General features: G+C 41.3%; 1 protein-coding gene across 4 annotated transcripts in view; it reads left to right on the top strand.

Moving 5' to 3' along the window:
- The window catches only part of CRACD (capping protein inhibiting regulator of actin dynamics), a 309,035-nt gene that overhangs the window by 90,709 nt on the left and 206,152 nt on the right, over positions 1-12,174 (top strand). The window lies entirely within an intron of this gene.

The following is a 12,174-nucleotide window of genomic DNA, read 5'->3' as shown; positions in this document are numbered from 1 at the left end:
AAAATTAAATGTGTGGGTTCCACGCGTGTACCCCATACTCATTCACAAAGCGGGGTGGGGGGGAATCTGGGGGTCCCCTTGTTAAAGGAGGCTTCCACATTCTGATAAGTCACCCCTCACACCCCCACAACCAACGGGGAAGGGTTGTGGGGAAGAGGCCCTTATCCTCATCAACATGGGAACAAGGTGCTTTGGGGGAGGGGAGCCCCCCTGACAGCTGATGAGTCAACTGATGTTAAGGATATGGCAGCCGGTTTGCCAATCAACTCCTTAAAGAGGAGGGCCAGTCAAAAAAAAATAAAAAATTAAAAGTCAGCAGCTACAAATACTGCAGCTGCTGACTTTTAATTGGACACTTACCTGTCCCAGGGTCCAGGGATGCGGGGGATCGAAGCCCTGCTCGTCTCCCCCTCCGTTCAGCGGCGCTGGCATTGCAACTGTGAGCTCCAGGCTGTGGCTTCACAGCCTGGCACCCACTGCGCATGCGCAAGAGGCGCCGCGCGCCATGATTGGCCGCTCAGTCACCTGGGACCTGTAATGGGTCCCAGATGATTGACAGGAGGGAGGGAGCAGAGCTGAGCCCTTCCTGTGCCGAGACGGAAGTGATGTCACCAGCCCAGGCACTGAAAGAGGCAGACTACGAGGGACCCCCTAGCAACAGGCATTTAGAGGTGAGTAAAAAAAAAAAAATATCCAAATTTTTTTTGTTTTTTTTTTTTTTAGAATTTTTCATGTAGTTTTTTTTTTTTTGGGTGGAACCCCACTTTAACAACCAGCTATACACTCTTTTTTAAGGATGCCAGCGGGCCGCTGGCTGAGAAAAAAAAAACCCACTGGAACCTGGTGCTCAGGAGCTTCTTGGAGCTGTCAGCTTTTTTCTGCTGGCAAATCACTCTCAAAAATGCAATCGCTCCTAGAAGCTGAAACTTGAAAACGCTTCTAACCTACAATAGTGTACATAAACTCATAGGATAACCATAGATGCTTCTATGAGCAGAAAAAAATGCTCAAAGTAGCTGCTAGGAGCTTAAAAATGAGCTAATGTGCATGTATCCTATATGTTCTGCCTGGTTTTTATACAGAAACTTTGGGTGAGCATTAATGCAATTTGTAAGGTTTAGCTCATTATGAAATACTCACCTTAGATCGAAGCCCCTGCAGCGGTCCCAGTACACAGCTCCAGCTGGCGACATCGCTCCCAGAGTTACTTCCGGGTATCGCAGGCTCCAGCGCTGTGATTGGCCGGAGGCGCGATGACGTCACTCCCACATGCGGGATCCCACATGCAGCTGCACACTAGCTGAAGCAGTGGCACGAACGTGCTTCAGTGTGCATGTGCCGATGACGTCGGCACATGCTGATTCAGGGAATATCTCCTAAACCATGCAGGTTTAGGAGATATCCGGGGTAGCTACAGGTAAGCTTTATTATAGGCTTACCTGTAGTGAAAAGTGGATTGTAAGGGTTTACAACCACTTTAAAGTTTAGCACATTTCTTAGAGAATGTACTGAATTCATCCAGTCCACTATCATATATACCGTTGCCCAGTACCAGAATTCCTTTGTTCTCTCTATTATCTTAGTGCATTGTCATAATGAGGATTTTGTTGTGTACTCCATTGATGGAGTACAGTTCTAGGTATCAATGTTTGGTTGTTTGCAGGTGATCACATTACCTCTTGGACAATATCATTCCTCAGCTCTCACAATAAAAACACAGAGTCCTGTAGGAGGCTGATAATGAAGGAAGTGATCTTGTTACTACCATATTATTCATGTACACTACTAAAAGCTATTTATAGCAAGGGGAGTTCAGAAAACTTGGAAGATACAAGGCAAAACAGGCAACCTGCAAAATATAAAAGAATAGAAAAATACGTTTTCAATTATTCGGTAGTAAAACACCAGTATGTCCTGCTTTAACATCTTTAATAAACTGTAAATAAATCATTTATCTAAAATTGTTTATAGAGTATTTTATTCTAGAAAAGTATACTTATTACTAGAATTGCAAGTTTTATGGCAAATCTGACGGACTTTTAATTTGGTTCCCACCACTTCCTAACTCTTCTTCTATAGTTTTATTGAAAATGTTTTTCTATAAGCATCACAAAATAGAGCTGCAAACAATCCTTGCCATGCTCGTATCATTTAACAATACAAGTACATAAGGAACAAAAAGACGGGGAAGTCAGGGGGTGGAGGGGTCGGTAGGAGAGAGAGGGAAATGTAATCAGGGCTTCGTGAATAAGGCAGGTCAACCTTGGTGACTGATACAGGCACAAGAACAAATATGAGGAATAAACATTAAATAGTTGATTGCACAGAGGAAACCCACAAGGCCCCCGTAGGTGGAAAAAGCGCCCTCGTTGGGGTGGCCCTACAGGTCCATCCACTATACACCCATAAACCTTAAAGCTTTGAACTCCTAACTCCTATTCTAACTACTATGTACAAGGAAGATGCTTATACTTAGCTATTCTCATGTCGCTCCAGTCCAGTCATGTGATCGGCTCCCAGCAGTGGTTTCAGGGGAGAAGAGGGACAACCAACAAGGGATGCCCCATATACAGTAAGCCTATGAGTGATGTCACCATCCAGGCATTTTTATCTGTTGCCGTTAATCTCTCCTCTCCCCTGAAGCCGGCCACTGGGGAGATCATGCGACAAGACTGGAGCGACTTGACAATAAGTAAGTATACACATCGTCCTTCTACAGGGTGGTTAGAATAGGTATTAGAAGAGGGGTAGAAGCAGGTTTGGGCTTAGTTAGAACCTGGAATTCCAGTTTAAACCTAAAACAAGGTCCTTTCGTTTTCGTTGAAGAGCTACTGACATACTAACTACCATTGTCTATATCTGTACAAACAAATTAGCGGTATTTTATTTTATATATTTTTCTTTGTTGTGCTGATTATTTTCCTTCTAGAGTAATAGATGTGAAGGAAGCAGATAAATTACTGCACTCTGATTGAACAAAGCGTGGCAACAGGGGTAGTGTGCACATAGCTTTGTTTACTGCTTGGATGTGTTGCAGAAAAAACACTGTTTTGCGCAATGAAAATAAAATTCAAGTTTACTGAACATACTGTATACGGTACACGTGCCATATTAACAGCAAAGAGGAAAATGCTAGATTGTTTACATTTTTGTTCCAATCGTTTTTATTGATTTTTAACAGTAAAAAAATAAAAAAAGGGAATGTCTTTAAGAAGTAAAAAATAGATTGTTTACATTTCAAGAATATATTCATACTATTTTGTTCAAAGAAGCTGATTAACATATGACAAACCTCTCATGATTACCTGCCAAACTCACTTACGTAACCCTCTTGACATCCAATAACTATGAATTCCTAAGAGATAGACTCATTTGCTTAGCCATAACAAGCTTACTTTCAGCAATATAATCCATTCCCCCAGAGTCTCTCTTGCTTTTTTCCACATAACTATACCTTTGTCACCTTCACTCATTCTTGTTTATTAACTCTCTACAACAGGCTTTCTCATCCAAGGTTCCACGAAACCCTAGGGTTTCTCCAGAGGTTGCTAGGAGTTCCTTGAGCAATGAACAACAACCTGTTGCACTCAGATGAGCAACTATTGACCCAAATGATCTTTTAGCTATCTGTAAACATAAATTCTTCACAATGATCAGAACTGTAATGAACATTCTTCTCACTGACCATAATGCTGTAAACTGTAAATACAGTCATTTTTAGCAGGGGTTCCCCAAACCCAGAAAGGTACTTCATGGGTTCCTCCATGTTAAAAAGTTTGAGAAAGGCTATTCTACAAGGTTGGAAGAGGGAGCTAAGGGGAGTAAGACTGTAACAGATCTGTAACCTAAAAGTTGTTCTGCATTCTATCCATGAAAGTAAAAAAACCTTCAGTGTGCAGCTCACCCCTAAGCCAATCCCCCCCCCCCCAAATACTCACCTGAGACTGATCCCAATGTAGTGATGTGCACAAGAGCAGAAGCTCTTCCGAGTCTCACCCTCCTTGGCTGAGACACAGCAACGGGAGCCACTGAGCTTACACTAATGCCCCCCATAGCATGTGGCTTGGGGTGGGGGGGGGGCCCAGAGCGTTGGCAGGAGACCAGAGAAGAAGAGGATCAGGGCAGCTCTGTACAAAACCATTGCACAGGACAGGTAAGTATAACATGTTAGCTATTTATTTTTTTAAAGTATGAGCTTTTACAAACACTGCCATGTTCAGAATTTCCCAACAGATGTGAGTCAGGAGTGAATATATGGTGTATGTGCCATGCAAGTCCTAAAAAAAGCAGAATGCTATATATCTGGTGCCCCCTTCATGTTAGATCGATAGGGCTGTCTGTATACAGGTTTTGAAGCAGCAGTTTGCTGGTGACAGAGCTATGACAACTATTTTTTTGTGTGGTGCCAGCCACACCAGCAGGGTAGCTATGGTTCATAACCCTTCAATTATATGCTGAGCTGTGATATGGAACTGTCAATAGTTATTAGCTGACATGACTCAGTTATGGGACTGTAGTTGATAACAAGCAGTCTATACTGTCACACTGCATAGGCCTTGTATTGACAGTGAGCTGTGGATGTTTGACTCATGTATTACACTGGCATTGTTATAATTTTTAGAACACATCCTGCAGTACAGATTTATACAATCAATCAAATATACTGTGTTGATTTAGATTGGCAACAGCTGCGTGTGCCCAGTAAATATACAGCAGCTGGTCACAATACTGATGGCTTGATGAACATGCCAAAGGGTGTAGCAAATATCTCCATGTGGTCTGAGAAGAATACATTCTCTTGATTCAGTCTCTTTGTACTGCTGTAGAGGTTTCCTGGTTTTACCAGGGCTCAGCCTAAATCAGTCATACTTGAGAAGTAACCTCACTTTCACTTCTGAGCTTCTTCAAGAGTGCTAGACTCTCACAAGTAGCTGAGCACAGCTGTGTAAACTCAACTGCTTACTGGTCTTCTTCATCCACATTGCCCCATTCTGTTATTCTGTCTCCAGGATGGCTTCATCTAACTGGAACCACAACCAGGCTCGGGCCACCACTTTCTAGCACTTTAGGACCTGAACTTGCTCTAATGAAGGTATATTCTCCCAATAGCCCTTCTAGCATATTGTTGTATATAGTCTTCACTGAAACTTAGGCCCCATTTCCACCTGAGCGTTTTTAGGTGGAAGCTCCAAGATGACCAATGGTCACTTCAATAGTCCCTGATGACACCTAAACCTTTGGTTGCATGTGGCCAAATGCTTGTCACTCAAAGAAGTACATGAGCTTCTTTTTGGGCAGATTGGAGCATTTTGGGCCTCATAGCCTTCAATTGGAATGCCTGAAAACGTGTGGCATGAGCGTTTTATGTGCATTTTGTTGCATGTTTTCCAGCCAAACAGTAGCTATTCTCCACCTAGTACGTTCTATTGGCTAAAACAAAAACACCTGAAGCTTGAATACACATGTGGAATGCTTTTAATACACTTCTAAAACTCTTGTATTTGATTGCAAAACTCTTAAATGAAAAAACCTGAACATGCAGCCTAATAGGTAAAGGACGAACAATCAATCAGTTAAGATGGCTGAGAGGTCACAAAACAGCTGTTGTGACAAATGAATCAAATGGAAGCACTGCAATGTGTGCATACCATAAGTGAAGTCAATATATTTTTGAAATTCCGTAGTACTTCTTGCCAATTTTGTTCCCCCATGATTTCATACTTGTAAAACATGTTTAACATTTTTGGCTGCTATACCGGAAATGCAAACAAGCTGCGTCTATGGAATTATATAACATACTACAACATACATGCCAAAGACACATTTTTTTCTACTGTTGAGCAAAACCATTTTGATAATTTCCAATGGAGTCCAGTGGATACTTCAAAACCTTTTACAAGTTTAAAAGAGCAGAACAATTGCAGAAACGCTTTATATGTTTATTATAAATGGGCCCCTATATTGCTGTCAGTGCCTGGTATATTCAGGCTATGAACAAAATGTATTAATTTAGGACACTGAATCATCAAGGTAACAATAGTGTTCAGGAGCTTTATGTTACAATGAACTGCAGCGGGGTACAAAGTTTTCTTGCAGATTGGCTATTGAATACGTCTCGAGAACAACAGCATGTAGCTCCAGTCAATTATTTCCCTTGTTAGATAGAACTATACATAGTCCAGCAATTCTCTACTCTGATTGAATATTTACTTGCAGGAAATAAAAGACACATCTATTTCAGGATGCAGAAATGCATAACTCCTACAATAACGATAATAATAGCTCTATAATTTCAGCTCCTACCCACAGAGAGCAGGAAAGGCACATTATGTATCTCCATATACGATTGCTTTTACGTTTATTCATTCCTGAATTTACCAATTGGACATGATCAGGGACCTGTTACATGATTTCTGTAAATGTCTGAGAAATATTTTTATGAGCAATGTATTTAAAATTAATTTCACTTGAGAAGACATTTGTTATGTTTATTAGGAAGTATGCTCTTTTATACTTTGTTTTAGGCAAAAGCCAAAGAAAGCGGTGACCAGTATACCACAATGTGAATGTGTTAATTATGTAGATGTTGGGTTTGAGTAACTGGAAGGAAGAAATGTACCTAAACAGATATTTTTTTCTGTTTTTAACCTATACTTGCAAAATGGGATCTCATTGTTTCCATGTATAATAAATTAGTCATTTTTAATCTTCTGTCATGTCTTGTAATATGAAAGATTTTTTGTACAAAGACTTTATTTAATACTTAACGAGTTCAATAAATTCAAGTTCGCTTTTAGCATTTGCAATTTATAGCAGTTAAACTGACAAAATGTATCCAAAATACTGACAAGTTATTAAGATCCTAGCAACTCCTACACCCAAATCAAAAAAAGTTAGGACGTTGTGTAAAATATACATTATTTATCCAATGGAGACCTCAAGAAGTGCTGTACATCCTTAAAGTGGTTTTTACCACAATTATACAATTCACTGCCAGCCCCTCTATTATAACTAGTCAGAACACACAGTGTAAGTGTTTTATGAAAACAAAGCTTGTAAATGCTGTTTTAGAGCGATCTTCAGGCTGGTTACGTGACTCCCAGCCGGTCTCCTACTCCGATCTCCAGGCTACAGCAGGAGGAGACGAGATCTCCCTCTGACGTCAGCCGAGGAGGTCACATAGTCGTTTAGCCCCTGCCACTGTAGCCCGGGGATTGGAGTAGGAGACCGGCTGGGAGTCACGTGACCGGCCTGAAGATCGCTCTAAAACAGTATTTACAAGCTTCGTTTTCATAAAACACAAATGCCGCATACACACAATCGGACATTCCGACCACAAAACCGTGGATTTTTTTCCGAAGGATGTTGGTTCAAACTTGTCTTGCATACACACAGTCACACAAATGTTGTCGGAAATTCCAAACATCAAGAACATGGTGACGTACAAAACAAAAAAAAAAAAGGAAATCTTAGTTTCTGATGTGCACTGATAAGGGTGCACTGATAGGCGGCACTGATGAGGCTGCACTGATGGGCACTAATGAGGTGGCACTGATGAGCACTGATAGGCAGCATTGATGGGCACCAATAGGCACTGATAGGCGGCACTGATAGGTGGCACTGTCAGTGTGAGGAGAGGATTGCCGATAACCGGCAAATCCTGTATGCACTGTGATCAGCTGTGGTTGGTCACATGGTAAAGAGCTGCTGTGATGGGCTCTTTACCCTGATCTGTGATCAGCTGTTTCCGAAGGAAGGCCACAGCAATCACAGATTCGTGCCACGCAGGGGGCGCGTAGGAAGCGCGATCATGGGAGGACATCCATGGACGCCCTCCTGGCAATGTGAGCACACGCTGTAGTCATCTTTCGGCTATAGCGTGGGCGGGAAGTGGTTAAAAAACAGGTATTGGTGCATCCCTAGTTGTAACCTTCATAAAGACCTTTGAACAAACTAGTCTAGAATTTACCAGAAAAAGAATGGAAAAAACTCAATTTATTATTTTTTTTAACAAAGTTTTTAAATAATGGAAATCTTCTAAAGCATTAAATGGACAGAAAAAATTCCCACTCGCCCTATTTTTCTCTGTCCTTTTTCTTTTTCTCTTCACTGTACCCATTATCTCTTTTCTTTTCCTGTTTTCTCTTAGTTTTCTTTATGTCTTCTAAACACTGCTGTCATTTTTACCTGTCCACATTTTTACCAACCTCCATACTTGTTTAACCTCCCTGGCTGTATGATTATTTCAGATTTTTGCGTCTCAAAGCGGTACAATTGTTTTGCATAGATTTGGCGTTTTATATTGTAGGCCTGTAATTCTTAGCAATAACACACTTAAATCTGTCCACCAAGAGTCTAGTAGATATCCCGGGTATGAGGAAGTTTGAAACACAAAATCATAAATTATAATATAATAAATAAATATAAATAATTATAAAAAATAATAATATAATAATAATAAAATGAATTTCCCCACGATGTGAAATAATTTCATACAGTAATGTAATCTGTAAGATTACAGTGTACTGTATGTGTTATGAATTTTCACATTTTTAAATTTGCCGCCAGGCTCCGCCCCCATGCGTCACAACACTTGCAGGGAACGGAGCCCGGCACAGAGAGGCTTCGGGCAGAGGACAGAGCCCGCGGACACAGCGGGGGGACATCGCAGGATCCTGGGGACAAGGTAAGTACACTGCACCAGGATCCTGAGATGTAAACCCAAGTGTGGCTTGGGGTTACCGCTAATGGTGCTGAAATTGAACCCCGAGCCACACTCGGGAAAACCGCCAGGGAGGCTACAACAAGTCCTTGTTTTCCTCCTTTAGATGTACAGCCCCCTTTCTGCTTAACTTTTTCCAGTAATATACAACCTCAATTCCAAAATAGTTTGGATGCTGGGTAAAATCTACATAAAAGCAGAATGCAATGATCTGAAAATCTCATAAACCCATATTTTCAAATGTTTAAACTGAGAAAATGTACAATTATAAGAACAAAAGAAGGAAGTTTTTTTGCATTCATTTTCTGGTAATTTATAGACTAGTCTATCCAAAGGCCTTTATGAAGGTTACAACAGAGAATAGAATTAAGAAGCAGTCTCGTCTGAAGGTGTTGCCTTTCATCATCACACTGTATATGTACCATTATTCCTTCTAAATGATGTGCTCTAAAACAGAGGAGTATGTGGGAATATATTTTAAAGTGATTGTAAAGTCTCGTTTTTTTTCTTTAAAAATAACAAACATGTTATACTTACCTGCTGTGTGCAGTGATTTTGCACAGAGCAGCCCGGATTCTCCTCTTCTCAGGTCCCTCTTCTGTAATCCTGGCCCCTCCCTCCTGTTGAGTGCTCCCACAGCAAGCAGCTCTGTGTGCCCATTCAGACATAGAGCCACGGTTCGGCCCCACCCCCTCCCTCCTGGTTGGCTAACTGACTTTGATTGATAGCCATGGGAGCCAATGGTGCCGCTGCTGTGTCTCAGCCAATCAAGAGGGAGAGTCCTGGACAACTAAGGCACTCGTGCACATTGCTGGATAGAGAGAGGGCTCAGGTAAGTATTGGGGGGGGGGGGGGGCTGAGGGGGACTGCTGCACACAGAAGGTTTTTTTATCTTAAGGCATAGATGAAAAAATTTGGGCTGAAATCGGACCTGAAATGGTGAATGGGGATGCACTGGACTATTGCTGTGAGCAGCTCTGTGCTCCAGTCTAAACCCAGCCTTAAATGGACTTGGCTAACAAACTGAAGCTGAACTACAGTTTATAAGAAGTTAATATAGAAAAGAACTTGTGCGCTGCTATGCAAATATACCTTACACTGTGAGATATTAATAAAGTGAACAAAGAACAGCTGCTACCATTCAATAAATGAACTCACACTCATAAATAATAAATGATATACAAAAAAATTGTGCTCTTATTCAATATAAAACATTAGTAAATATTCCTTAACTGAATAAAGTGCAAAAACTTGATATTAAGGTGCAACTGATTAAAAGCACACTATATAAGTCCAAAATCTGCCAAAAAAAGTCCAAAAACGGTGAAGATTCTGAAGTGAGCAGATATCCCTCTCACTTATAAGTGTAAATCCAATTTGTGCTTGAACAGATGTGCAGTCACCACCACCACCTTTAAGTGAATTGGTTGCCCACCTCAAATAAAGACCCACCCGGGGGGTCTATTCAAGCCTTGTTATAAAGTATAGGAAGATCCTTGATAGTCCGGATGACCAGCTCCAATAGTGAAGGACACACACTCTCTTTTAAGGAACGATTACTCCAATATTGCTAAAAATATATAAGAAAAATTCATTGCGTAATGCCATTTAAAACGATTTATTAAAACATAAGGATTGTGCACTCACACTTTCCACATCTTGTATAAATGCAAATAATGTATCCAAACTATAAACTCCTTGCCTCCTCACTGCTAATTCCGATGCACGAGACACCAGAAAAGACGTCACCAGCTCCACCTGATGTGTTGCGTCACTTGTCACGTGACTTCTGCAAGGGGAGCCGGTTGCACTAGAGTCCTGTGCGTCTTTTGGTCCATTTCAGGTCCTAATTTTACATTACATTACATTAATTAATAAATGTTGTTAATTGTAAGCACCCCTGTAAGTGTTAAATGGTTTGTCTCAACCCTCCAACTGCTACTTTCTTTGGACAACTCAGTCCACTGCCTGGATCACCAGGTGAAAATAAAGGAAAAAAGCCTAAAAAAAGAAAACAAATGCAGCCTCCACATCTAACAATTTGTGAGCTGCAATCAAATAGATTTTGTTTGTGGGTTTAATACCGCTCTAGTAATGTTCTACAGTGGGGACGGAAAGTATTCAGACCCCCTTAAATTTCTCACTCTTTGTTATAGTGCAGCTATTTGCTAAAATCATTTAAGTTCATTTTTTTTCTCATTAATGTACACACAGCACCCCATATTGACAGAAAAACACAGAATTGTTGACATTTTTGCAGATTTATAAAAAAAGAAAAACTGAAATATCACATGGTCCTAAGTATTCAGACCCTTTGCTCAGTATTTAGTAGAAGCACCCTTTTGATCGAATACAGCCATGAGTCTTTTTGGGAAAGATGCAACAAGTTTTTCATACCTGGATTTGGGGATCCTCCGCCATTCCTCCTTGCAGATCCTTTCCAGTTCTGTCAGGTTGGATGATAAACGTTGGTGGACAGCCATTTTTAGGTCTCTCCAGAGATGCTCAATTGGGTTTAAGTCAGGGCTCTGGCTGGGCCATTCAAGAACAGTCACAAAGTTGTTGTGAAGCCACTCCTTCGTTATTTTAGCTGTGTGCTTAGGGTCATTATCTTGTTGGAAGGTAAACCTTCGGCCCAGTCTGAGGTCCTGAGCACTCTGGAGAAGGTTTTCGTCCAGGATATCCCTGCACTTGGCCGCATTCATCTTTCCCTCGATTGCAACAAGTCGTCCTGTCCCTGCAGCTGAAAAACACCCCCACAGCATGATGCTGACCACCATGCTTCACTGTTGAGACTGTATTGTTTTTTGTAGCAAACTCCATGTGGGCTTTCATGTGTCTTGCACTGAGGAGAGGCTTCAGTCGGGCCACTCTGCCATAAAGCCCCAACTGGTGGAGGGCTGCAGTGATGGTTGACTTTCTACAACTTTCTCCCATCTCCCGTCTGCATCTCTGGAGCTCAGCCACAGTGATCTTTGGGTTCTTCTTTACCTCTCTCACCAAGGCTCTTCTTCCCCGATAGCTCAGTTTGGCTGGATGGCCAGCTCTAGGAAGGGATCTGGTCTTCCCAAACATCTTCCATTTAAGGATTATGGAGGCCACTGTGCTCTTAGGAACCTTAAGTGCAGCAGAAATGTTTTGTAACTCTTCAGGCAGTTCCTTTGACCTCATGATTCTCATTTGCTCTGACATGCACTGTGAGCTGTAAGGTCTTATATAGACAGGTGTGTGGCTTTTCAAGTCCAATCAATATAATCAAACACAGCTGGACCCAAATAAAGGTGTAGAACCATCTCAAGGATGGTTAGAAGAAATGGACAGCACCTGAGTTAAATATATGAGTGTCACAGCAAAGGGTCTGAATACCTAGGACCATGTGATATTTCAGTTTTTCTTTTTTAATAAATCTGCAAAAATGTCAACAATTCTGTGTTTTTCTGTCAATATGGGGT

Source organism: Aquarana catesbeiana, linkage group LG01 (genome assembly GCF_042186555.1).
Source record: "Aquarana catesbeiana isolate 2022-GZ linkage group LG01, ASM4218655v1, whole genome shotgun sequence".
Taxonomy (NCBI): domain Eukaryota; kingdom Metazoa; phylum Chordata; class Amphibia; order Anura; family Ranidae; genus Aquarana; species Aquarana catesbeiana.
Note: the sequence above shows the minus strand (reverse complement) of the source record. Positions and strands in the feature narration are given on the sequence as shown.